Raw genomic sequence first — 12786 nt, 5'->3', positions numbered from 1 at the left:
GGAGAAGCGATTTCACAGACGGAAAAAAGAAGCCTGGGAAAACCAACAGGTCTGTGAACTAGAAAAGTACAGGGAGCAACCGCACCAGGCGCGCAAGTTTTACCAACAAGTCAGCAGGATGAAGCCTTACACACCTCGATGTTAATTCTCCTGAGACAAAGAGGGAAATCTGATTTCCGACAGAATGGGCATATTGGGGCAATGGGTTGAGGACTTTGATGAAGTACTGAACAACCAGAACATCGGCGAGTTGGAGGTCCCGCCAACTGAAGACGACGGACAAATACTGCCACCACCAAGTATAGAAGAAACAGTCCGTGCAATTTATCGGCTTAAAAATCATAAGTCGCCAGAAGCCGATGGAATTACAGCCGAATTGGTTAAATATGGAGGCCACCAATTACACCAAGTGGTTCATCAACTTGTCCTCAAGGTGTGGGTGAATCAATGCTTGACGACTGGCAAAGAGACATTATCTGTCTCATACATAAACAGGGAGACATCATGCAGTGCAGCAATTGTAGAGATATCACGTTGTTGAGTACCATCTATAAGATATTCTCCGCTATTTTGCTAGGCCGGATAGCCCCATACGCCCACAACATCATTGTCCCATACGAAAGAGGCTTCACTCCATGCAAATCAACAACAGATTAGATTTGCTCTATGCGGCAAGCGATGGAAAAACTGTTGGAATATGGACATCAGTTGAACCATCTCTTTATCGAGTTTAAAGCCGCCGATGATAGTATAGCCAGGGTAAAACGTTACACGGCCATGAGAGAATTCGGTATCCCGACGAAATTGATAAGACTGACTAGGCCAGATAAAAGCAGCTGGATTTTTCTCAAGACATCAACAACGGTCTACGACAAGGGGATGCCCTATCATGTGTCCTCTTTAACCTGGCCCTCGAGAAAGTGATACGTGATGCTGAGGTAAATGCAAGAGGTACGATCCTCTTTAAGTCCACCCAACTACTGGCCTATGCTGACGATATCGACATCATGGGAAGAACCGCCCGAGACGTACAAACTGCCTTCATCCAGATCGAGCAGGCGGCGCGAGATCTTGGGCTGCACGTTAATGAAGGCACTTGGGGGGAACTTGGGTTCTTAGCAAGAAAAATTGCGAACTCTTGGTCGCGTTCGAGAGAAGAATCCTCCGAAGAATTTTTGGCCCGAATCGGTGGATCTCGGCGCAAAACCGGGATGTCTGCAGTTCCTTATTAAGGCAGGCCTAGACCGGATACCGGTTGTTGCGCCGTTGATGATGATGATGATGATAATGTAATCTCCAGCACTTCGGCAAGCTGAGGAACCTGCAGGGTGCGGTACATTTGGGGGGATGTAAAACAAAACCTAAAAAAAATGCTGCCCATAGGTGAAATTAAGAAACAAAGCGCTGAATTTTTGCCTATCGACTACCATTCTTTTTGCTGTTAGACTCCTCCCCTCCACCTACCAATTCGTATTTACAAATTAATTCCAGGCAAACATGGAACTTAAATACTTCTTATCACTGTAAATTAACTCGGAGCATGTGCAAAACATGAATTTCGCTACAAAGTTTCCCTAAAAAGTATCTTTCTCCTTTCAACCATATCATCACATACATATATAGGCCCAATTCCAATTACTGTTTTATCCCGCGCAATTTTGTAACTCATCTATGAATTTACGACAACAACCGGAGAATGTTAAGCTAAACGGACGGAAAATAACATCCCAAGGACCTCACCGACCCATGTTTCCACTTTCTGTCCCCTCTGTTTCGCCAACAATCTATTCCTCCAGAGGAAAATGCATTTGAATTTTTAAGCGCTCTTAGAAGCTCCAATCTCAGCACATGATTGCAATCAGTTGTATATAAACTACATACGAAAAAGGATAAACGAGAGAATTCTAAATTACAAAAGGACCAAAGCAAGAAGATACACCGAGGACAAAAATGACGACCCTATCTTTTTTTTGGAAAAGTAGTTAGTTCTCGAGTGTTTTCAAACACACAGAGACGAAGGCTAGAAGTGTACAAGTGACGAGTGAAGTTCATAACACAAGGAGCTTTTCGGATGGAACTTTAGTCCCTTTGGGGGATTTGTTTTATGGAGACAATAGACATTACTACATCGTTGTGAGTTGTAAGGGTTGAATTTGAATTTTAAGACACAGAGAGATGAGTATCTTGGCTTGTACGTGGGCTAGTTAACTGGAATCAATTTGAATTTTGAGCAGGTTGTAGTGAACAATCTTTGAAACTACTTTTCAACTCTGGAAAAGTTTCCTGTTTGATGAGCTGCAAGGGGATTGGATTAAAGTTGGGGGCTAATCTGGATGGAATTATTATTTTAGTATTTTGATTAAAAAACCATAGATTGTTGCGTCAAGTCGAATATTCCGGACCACATCACAGTACATCGAGAAGGAGTCACACCGATACTTCACAATCCCAACCCTCATCCTCCCAATTCGGTAGGTCACACAATGTTAGCTCTCCATCCCAGGCCTCATCTTTTTCTTTTCCGCTCCGTAGGCCTTTTTCTCCTGCGAATTGCAATGAAGTCTTAAAAAGACAAGTAGCAGGTTAAAGTTCTCCATCTACATTTCTATTACCTTCCCTGTCGTTTCAGTGACGATAAGTTTTTTTGCCCTTATTTTTTGTCCCACCCAAGAGGTGGGTAGAGGGGCTGGAATAACGTGAGAAGGTTGTAGATTGTATGACGATAAAAACCAAAAGAATGAATGACTTTCTTCTCTTTTGAGTCGGCATTCGAACAAAGAACTAAATGGTAAGGAAAAGTAACTGGTTCTTCTCATGTTCCAGTTATTGAGGAAAAGCACAGAAGGGTTGTTTAGGCTCAGTAGGTAATGAGATCAGAGAATACCGCCTTTGCGAATTTCCTCTCATACATGCTTCGAATGAATTGCCGACTTCTGCCTTCCATGAAATCTTAAGCAGAAATATCCAATTAGTGGTGGCTTGTGACTATGTAAAGGGACGCTTTCTCTGCTCGATTTTCCAGCCCCGACTTCTAATTTGAAATTTACAAAGTCCTCACCACTAAGCAACTACTCAAATATATTTAGACCGCGAGCTATTGACTAGCATCAGCCCGACCCTATGAATTTTAATTGCACAACTAAATGTCGTGTTAAAGGGCTGCTCCTGACAAGTCGCGCGAAGCAGGACTATCCCGCAGAACCAGGATCGACTTTAAGGTACTTATCTAAGCTATCATCTGCAAAAAGCATCGCATATCTCCACAGCCAAAGGAAGAGTACTGCAAACGGAATTTATAGCGGGCTGTATTCTCGAAAGGCTCCCCATCCTTCAGAGCTGTGAGCTAAATTTCTAGTAGTTAAAACGCACATACACCCATATCTGTATAATGTTTACCCCACAACTGACGATGACGGTTTCCATGAAATAAAATGCGCTTTCATCTTCAGTCTCCCGAAAACACTCGTTTCTACACTTTAAGTTTGCATTTCCCCACGAGTGGTCCTTCCTCTACGAGTAGTGCTTCCTCCCTCTGTTAGTTTCTTGTTCGTTAGCGAGGCTCGAGTATCCTTGGAAAGGCAGCCATTCAATATGCAAAACTGCATTAAAAATAAGAATAAGCGCTGAATTCAGAGAAACTTTCATTAGTTGAAGTTTTCCAACAACTTTTTTTTGTTGCAAACAAAAGGATGTTTTAGGTGTTAAGAAAGGGTTGGAAAAAAATGCCAGTCCTCGGAAATGCATGAAAATTGAGACTTTTAAATTTAATTGGAGTAGGAAAAGGAACAAGATGTCCCAATTAAGTGACGATAACAACGTCGTATTGAGGGAAATGGCTGGGGCTCATTTATTTAATTAGTTTACGCCTGAACGATGCAGTTTTGTGTTTGCTATTCATTACCAGGCAACTGGGAAAATAATCAATGAGCTCTGACTGTTTACGTTTCAGTTGATTTATCGCCGAGAATGGTTTCCTTCGAACTGTGGTAAGAATGTATACGCCTTGGAATATTTGTTCCCGGAATTGTATGGAAGGAGATTGGGATGAAATCAATAATAGAAGCCCCAAAAGCAATTCGGAAGCAGCAATTGTCGTGTATGATCCACATAAATAAGCACATTTATTTAAGGATAAATTTACATTCAAAATAGCGCTGCCTCACCAGTAGCAGACTTAGGTAAATTCCACTTCCAGCTGCGTTGGGGAAGACGCTTCTTTTTTGGAACGCAAGCAGCGAGATGACTCCTTGGTTTGTGATTCAGGCTTCCCCAAGGAGGGTAGTTCCCAGTAAACCGTTCAGAAAATTCGGCCTTATCTAGTAGTGCACTTCAGTAGAGGACAAGTACCCCAGGAGCTCGACTCGGTTTGATCCAGGTTGCATTTTACTGGATCGACTGCGACCGAGATATTTATAAAACCATCCGAATATGATTCATCATCATGCCTTAATAAGGAACTCCAGACATCCCATTTCTGTGCCCATGTCCACCAATTTCATATCCCTAAAAGCGATTATGTGGTGCTACGTGGTTCAACACAATATCTTTGCCTCGGCGAGGCACTGTTCATTGTCTTTTATAGTTAGCCAGCATGCAGAACAGACTATGATTGAGTGGACGACATTGCGGTTAATTATGGATTTGAGATGCTCGCTAATGCGCCGATCACGGAGAACGTCAGTTGTGGAACACCACTTCATCCAAGTTGCGATGATGCAAGAAGCAAATTCATAACGCAGAGAGATATTTCGGTTGATTAGTTCCTGGCGGGCCGTTGGCACTGACAGCGATAGTACCTGTTTCATTGTCGATACTCAACCTACTGAACCTATTTTCCAACTGAAGAGATGTATCCTGGGGGCTAATTTTGATGTCGCACGATACTGCTAGGACGTAATTACATTTCTTTTTACAATCTGGTAATGATGAAAGAGGATAGAGGTACAGAGGTTCGCATTGATTTTAACGAGGAGCTATCTATGCTCCTATGAAACGATACCCGGCCGAACTTAACATCTACGTCGCCAGCAGAAACTTTAAGCAATCAGCTTTTGAGTTCATAACGACCCTTTTCACCATATCACCCAAAAAATACAGATTCAGTTGGATATATCAATCCAATCTATCCAGCATAGATAAACCATCTGTATATGGGCCTCTCTTGAGGTGACCCTACTATAAACAAAACGCTACGGATCTAGACTGAGTTGAAAAACACCTCGCGAACCGTGCCCATTGGATAGTATGCAGTCGGGGTTAGCTAATTATACTGAAAAGGATCCTCATTGATACCTGATCGCCTTACCATGCTACGGGGGCTATGGCACGGCGGACCTCCTAATCCCCATACTTGCAGGAGCCAAATGAGTACACTAAAGAACATAAAAAAAAACAAGCGGGACTCCTTACCGCACTTTAACTGGCCAACCAGGTCACGTCTTCGAAAAACTGAGAGAGGTGATTACACCCAAAAAGGGAAAAGTTGGGACCTCAAGCCGTGGAGCCACGGTCAACATTGGCCTACTGCAAGGATTACAACCAACAAAGACCACGGCTCAGCACATTTACAAATGTACAAATGTGATACAAATCAACCTCAACCATTGCGAGGCAGCTCAAGACTTACTCTCGCAAACCATTCGAGAGTCGAATGTGGACGTGGCGTATTATCTGAACCTAACCGAAATTACGTTGGTGTTACGTTGGTGAAAGACTCATGGGGAAACGCGGCGATATGGGCATGTGGACGGCATTTCCAGGAGCCGACTTTGTAAGGGCGAAAGTCAACGGCGACCATATTTACGGCTGTTATGCTCCTTCAAGTGCAACATTCGCGCAATATGAAAAGATACTAGACAGCTTGGTGTTGCACGCCAGGGACCACAGCCCCAAAATCATTACCGGCGATTTGAACGCGTGGGCCGCGAACACCAGGGGTCAAATCTTGCTTGGAACTTTCGCAGAGCTGGACATCGTACTAAACAAAGTTGGATGCATGCTAGGGGCTAGGCTAGGATCAATCGTCGATATGACCTACCTCAGTGACAGTGACCACCAGGCCATCTTTCTCGACAACAGGAACGGGGGAAGCGATTGTCGAGTGAGCAACATAAGCAAAAAAAACCCAGGACAGCTGAGTGGTCCATTGGAGCTTTCGAGGAAGAGACATTCCTGGCGGCTTTCGAAGGAGGTTACGACCCGAAGCGAACGGCGCTAGAAATAGTGAGTCAGTTATGTCAACGGGTAACTGAGGCATGTGACTGCACAATGCCATGACGAAAGTTTCACCACAGTAGGAGACCAAACTACTGGTGGAACTAAGAAATCGCACTATGCAGAGCATCGTCTCTGCGAGAGCCTTAAGAATGCTATACGGGAAAGTAAACGGAATTGCTATAAGCAGTTGTACCTTGAGGGCGCTGCTTACAAGGCTTGTAATGAACAAGATTCGTGGACAAAAATCACCCCAAGTAATGTGCCCGCGACTCTTGCTCAAAATAATCTCAATTCTTTTCACACAGTAGGAATAAAGTGGACCTCATCCAACGGTGCAATAGGACGTCTTCACAATCCCCGTGGTTACCGAGGAGGAACTAAGGGAGATCTATGAACGAATTGGGGATAATAAGGCTCCGGGCTTGGATGGGATTCCGAAGAAAGCACTGGAGTTGGCAACTAAAACTAGGCCCGCATGGTTCGTAAGCATATTTGAATCGTGCATAGTGGAAGGAATGTTTCCTGCGCAGTGGGAAAGGCGGAGGTTGGTTCTGCTTCGGAAGCCCCAAAAAGCACTCGGCGCACCCTGTTTATATCGCCTTATCTGTCTTTTAGACACTGTGAGGAAGACGTTGAAGAGGGTAGTATACAACATGCTGCTTCCGTTCGTCGAGCTAGCGGGTGGTCTATCGAAGCGGCAGAGCGCGGTCTACAGTCGATGTCATTGCAATGGTCGTAGCCCTGGCCCGGGAGGCATCGGCTGGGCGTTGATGACGCTGGATGTCAGAAACTCGGTCAACTAAGGTTGGACTAAGGGCACTCTGGCTACACTGGGTGTCCCTGGTTACCTAGCTCGGATAATCGAGAATTATCTTTTGGAGAGACTTCCTTGGTACGAGAAAGACCACGGTTGTGACAGTAGGTGCTCCCCAAGGTTCCGTATTGAGGCCCCTGCTATGGAACATAATGTACGACGGAATGCTCGGCCTTTGCTCCATTGATTGGCTTTACAGACGGCCTGACAGTGGTAGTAGTTGTGAAATACCACCAACCCGTGGAACTCTATGCAAGCGAAGCTATCTATGCCATCAAAGGCGGTCCTTATTACCAATCGCAAGAAAGACAACACTGTCAAAATCCGTGTTGGTAATCACGAGGTCGTTCCAAAATCGATCATTAGATACCTGGGGGTAATGATCGAAGGCAAGTTGAGCTTCAACGGGCACCCGGACTATGTGCACGAAAAGGCAGCAAAGGCTAGCTCATCTCTAACAAGAATGCTAATATTGGAGGACCAAAATCTGGTCGCCGGCTGCTTATCACAGGGCTGGTGAAATCCATCCTGCTGTACGCGCCTCCTGCCAGAGCGTGCCCACTGGATAACACAGTGAAAAAGGGAAGGGTAATTTCGACTTACCGGGCAATCGCGCTGAGTGTGTGCATTGCATATAGGATAGTATCCCGGGGGGCAGTGTGTGTCATCGCGGGGATGATTCCCTTCAATCTTCTAGTGACTAAGGCACGCTGTTTCTATCGGAGAAGGAGGGTAAATTCGGCCCAACTGACTGCGGATTTCCGAAAAGCCACTAGAAGAAAGGTCGCTGGCCCATACACTGACATCTGTCAATACACGTGTATTGGGGGAGATGGGTCGAGCGCAAACATGAAGAGCTGAATTACCACCTAACGCAGTTCCTTACAGGACATGGTGAATACAGGGAGTAATTGCCTTGCGGATTAGGTGAATCCCCAGATTGTCCCGAATGCGCCGCTACACCCGAGGACCCGGAGGATATTATGTTACACTGTCCGAGATTCGTGAATGAAAGAGGGAGGTTAAACGACGCCCTCAACGCAGTTATCGGACCGCATAATTTCGTAGAGGAGATGCTGAGATCCCCAGCAAATTGGAGTGCATAACACAATAGTAACTGCGATACAGGAAAAACTGCAGCAACTGGAATGAACCCGGAAAGCGCGACGGATGCGTGACTTAGTTGTATTGATGCAAACCATAGCCCTCCTCGCGAAGTAATACTTCACGGTGGCGCCATGGGAATATGGGCGGAAAAGTGGCTGTGGTTTTAGTGGGTGAGAATCCCACACACTGCTGCAACCTGACGTAGTAGCGTGTTTATAAAAATTCCCCTTTTACCCATAAAAAAACAAAGTAAAAGAAACTGGTTGCTCATGATTAACTGGAGCGTACGTTAAACGAATGGTAACTCTCTTGGCAAACAAGACAAGATGCAGATGGACTGCATGCGACAGCATGATGAGACTGGCTATTTCCCCATTCAGCTTCCTAGTGAGCACAGAGATTGGGAAACCACGACCTCCTGACAGTGTGTTTTGCAATGGAATGGCGGATGACGCCGGAAGGTGGGATGGGATTCGTCAGCAGCTTTATGCGGACGCTACTCTCTCCACACAACATTGTGAGACTGATGCCGGGGAGTGCTGGCAGATAGAATCGTATATCGCGTTACTTTCGAGTTCTGCTTGCTGCGAAGCAAATTGACCTCGACGGATGGAGGAGCCGGATAGCAAGGGGTTCCTTGAACTAACCGTTCCTATCCTCCTCCCCTTCTCGTTGGTTAAGGGAATTCCCTAACTTGAAAGCGGGAGAGCAGAACCGTTCGCTCGCAGTAATGTGACAAAGGGTTTTAAGCCAATTCTCCCTTTCTCTCCCCAACACTGTGCGTAACCAGCATTTTGCGAGCCTTGGCACATCCGGCCGTGTTCGATAGCAAAAGGCCAGTCCTAGTTCGACAAGCTGTTGACGTTTCGATAGCAGAGCATTTTCGAAAGTTGCAGGTTGCTAGCCGACAAATTTCTATCAGTTTAGTTACCTTTTACGACAAGCAAGAAATACAAATTTACTTTATTACTTTAATTTTCACATCTGCAAGTGACATTTAAGTGAAAAGAATACTCAATCAGTGCACAATAAACCCGGAATAATGAAGCGTTCAATTAAGTATTAAAGGCTATTTTGACTACCCATAAGTTGTAGGAACTTGGGTCACAACAGAAGCGATATCCTTTCTGTAGGACACTCAATTAAAATACTTTTGGGTCATCTTCAACATTTGTCTCATCTTTTTTCACATTAACAGCAAAATGCCTTCTTTCTCTTTTCCGTTATTCTCAGATTCCCAGCCAAGGAGATTCCATTATAAAGCAGGAGTATTAAAGGATTATAAAGGCTTAACTCAATGTCCCAAATTGAAATAATAATGAACTAAAATATTTCGCAAATGTTCTTCAGAGGAACTCGCAAAATACTTGTTCATGAGGCATAAATTATGGATGCCATGCAGCCTGGATGTAAAAAAAGTGTGCGTCGGCCGGGAATCGAACCCGGATCAACTGCTTGGAAGGCAACTATGCTGACCATTACACCACCGACGCCGCGTGGTTTCCCGCTCAATTCGTCGACTTTATTACTTTTGAGTATTTTATCTCTATTTGTGCTCATCCCACATATTAGGTGATTTGATAACACCCTCCCGCCGATAAAATCAGCTAATTTGGCCAGCATATAGTTGCCTACGGTCTAGCTTAACATCCAACTACTTCAGAAAACGTTCGACTTACCCAACGAAGTCGCTTTTCACCACCCTAAATCGCACAACCAACGCGAAATCTGAATTTCTTTCCGCACAACACATCACCGGCCGACATTTGTCAAGCCTCCGACTTTATAAACAAACCTTCCCCCACTTCGAATACTAACCTGTAAGCAATTTCGAAAATCAATTCGAAGTTAGTGATTCCCCGTGGTTGATAGATTGGATGAGCCGCGCTCCAAACCAAAGCGCACCGACCGCGTACGATTCGTATCTGTGTCCGCGAACATGTGCTCGTTGTCCTCGCTAATGCTCAGGACGTGCGCTCGGTTCGTATTCTGCAAAAAAAAAAAAACCACAAAGCACAAGAATCACACCCGTCCTCCCTCTCAATTCGAATTAATTAACATTTACCCATCTCTCCAGATCACAGAACTGAACACAGTAATTATCACGACAGTCGTTATCGGCGCCGAAAGTGCGCCACGTTCGCCGGGTGCGAAGCTGCAGACCGCGACTAGTTGAGAACAGAACCGGCGTACAAGGACTCACCAGATTATCAGAGAATTGGAAATCCGCTTCCACGGTTGGGCTTCCATTTGAGAAATTACCGCCGCTTTTGCCGTCGTCACTGTTGCGAGTTTTCCGATTCTGATTGGGAACAATTGCACGCGACGATGACGGTCCGGCGAAATTACTGTTCGAGGCTACGACGAAATTTGAGTTACTTTCCAGGTACGATTTCCACATTTATCAACAAGTTGTTCGCGAGAAACTCGCGCCAAGTGGGCTTATTGATTTTCCGCAGTTCAGGTCCGACCTGGTCATATTTTTGTGCACTAGAAGGGTTTCCGGAGTGTTAAATATGTACCGAAGATGCTCACTGAATTCCGATACGAACAAAAAACAATGGGACTTAGCCTTTGATCCGTCCCGATTCCACTTGGTTTCCTATTTTGCCGACAAAAGGACTCGTTCGCCTCGTCTGCAAACATTCGACTGAATTGATAATAACACCGGAAAGGACTTGAGACTTGAAAGCTTCGTGAGCTTACTGCAAGTGTCCTAGTAACTCCTTCAGCTGTTATGAAAATATTAAAGGTTCTGTCCTTGATTTCGATGTAAGGAAGTGGAACATAGCGGAGAAGCGCGATGGTTGGCTCGCTTACCTTCTACGATTCCAAAGACTTTCATTTGCAGCATTATTTACATATTGTCCTTAGAAGGAGGAGCAAGTAAATGGCTTAGCTTACGCATAAAACTAAGGAAGAAGACAGAGCTAAAGAACCCAACAATTCAATTCTCACAAAAACTTCTTTTTCTCTTACAAACGAGCAGGCATGGCCTACTTCACACGATTACTGAGATTGAACTGTGAAGTAGTCCCGGTTTGCGAAAACAAAACGGTTCAGGCGGACGTCAAAACAAACGCGGCACTCACACTTCATTCCAATGCCATCTGCTTCTTGGAAAAAAGACTTCAGCCTAACCAAGGAGATCTCTTTAGGCTTGCCATCAACGGCCAGACCGAACGCTTGCTCCCCACGCCCGAGGACCTTATCTCTATGAGCCTTCGTATGATGCAACGGCTTCCGGATGTCATCAGGCCTCAGCAGAACGTGGGTACAAACTTAGAGTTCCCTAGTGGTGTGAGCCGCCAGCCGCGTGTGACCAGATGGCGGCTTTAATCTGAGAACGGCCCCTCGTAGCAGACGCAAAAATCCAGACTATCCAAGGCCGTTTCTCCTGTCGAGGATCATTTCGCTAGGGAGTGGAAGGTTCTTTCCGTACCCCAAGTTAGAGAGCTGGCAGTATCAGATCGCTAAGGAGTGGAAGGTTTGTAGGGATTGTGGAGTTATCCGCCAGAGGCGCTCAAAGCAAGAGAAGAAAGATACAACGATTCGCAACCTAACCTACGAATGAAGCGGATGCTCGACCACCTCGTAGCGTAGTTACTCGTTGTTACATTTACCCGTGAAATAAAATAAACGTTATTAATCTGTTACCCAAATGTAATCGATTTTGTGAGTATGAAATCAGTTCTACTCGGTAGGTTTGATTTCCCATAATTGGCAGCAACATCTCTCTCGCCGTTGTCGATGGCCAGCGTTGGTTGGCTAGCTTGGTGTGTTGAATCATGCCCTAGGACGATGAGGATTTCGCAGACGTAGTGGAAGGAAGCGGTGAGTGGCTGCACTCAGCGATCCATCCGTCGCTGCCTTCAAGTTGCCACCATTTTGGTCATCTAGACCAAAGCTTTGGTTCACACGAGTCGAGGCGCAATACCGGACTCATCGATTCGCGAATAATTCGGCTCAGTATAACAAGGTTATTTGCGAGCACGACCCGGGGTATCCTGCCCAAGTTACGGATTTAATTGAAGCGCCGCCCGCCATTGAAAAGTTTCAGGCACTGAAGGAACACCTGATAAGTGTTTTTGTGGTGTCGGAGGAGGAGCTGCGAGAATATCCTCGAACTCGGTGACCAACGTCCTTCGCAGCTTTTACGCGCTTTGCGACTGAAAAGCGCCTCTAGAGTTTCGGAAGCGTTCATGGTTACGTCGATTGCTTAAAGGCGTTCGAAACATTTTGAGCGCGTAGGAGACCAAGGGCGTCCCTCGGTTGGCCGAGATGACAGATAGAGTGTTCGAAGCACGAGATTCAGCATACGTGGCTGCGGTCGAGCTCACCAAGCCACCTTTGCAGTTGGATGCAATGTAGAAGGAGCTGTCCACTCTCTGATCGGAATTTAGCAAGGCTGACCCCGGCCGCAGATGAGCTACGAAGACGAAGAGATGGGGAAACTAGTAAAGACGCTATCAAGAGCGACAATTGACGTCCAGCAGCCAAGCCGCCTTCACGACGAATCAACGGGTCTACTGGTCCTCATCGACACTCGCGCCGACATTTCTGTGGTTCCCCGTAAGCATAATGCCTGCCACCCAAAGCCGTCGACATACGAGCTGTTGCTGTCGCTCAAGCTAGGTTTACAGCGGAGC

General features: G+C 45.7%; 1 protein-coding gene and 1 non-coding gene across 3 annotated transcripts in view; both read right to left on the bottom strand.

Annotated features, from left to right (window-relative positions):
* Positions 1-10792, bottom strand: part of LOC119659527 (hexosaminidase D) — a 44038-nt gene extending 33246 nt beyond the window's left edge. The window contains exons 1-2 of one of the 2 annotated variants that reach the window (XM_038067663.1): positions 10203-10792; positions 9956-10126 (exon numbers count right to left, since the gene is read on the bottom strand). The gene's annotated coding sequence lies outside the window, so the exon portion shown is untranslated. Of the gene's footprint in view, positions 1-9816; positions 9932-9955; positions 10127-10202 lie in introns of those variants that run through there. The other variant, XM_038067664.1, reaches the window with a different exon arrangement.
* Trnag-ucc lies at positions 9559-9630 on the bottom strand. The gene has a single exon. It is a non-coding gene; the product is annotated as a tRNA-Gly (tRNA).
* Positions 10793-12786: the final 1994 nt, after the last annotated feature.

The sequence above is a fragment of the Hermetia illucens genome, chromosome 6 (genome assembly GCF_905115235.1).
Source record: "Hermetia illucens chromosome 6, iHerIll2.2.curated.20191125, whole genome shotgun sequence".
Taxonomy (NCBI): domain Eukaryota; kingdom Metazoa; phylum Arthropoda; class Insecta; order Diptera; family Stratiomyidae; genus Hermetia; species Hermetia illucens.
This window is presented reverse-complemented; position numbering and strand designations above follow the sequence as displayed.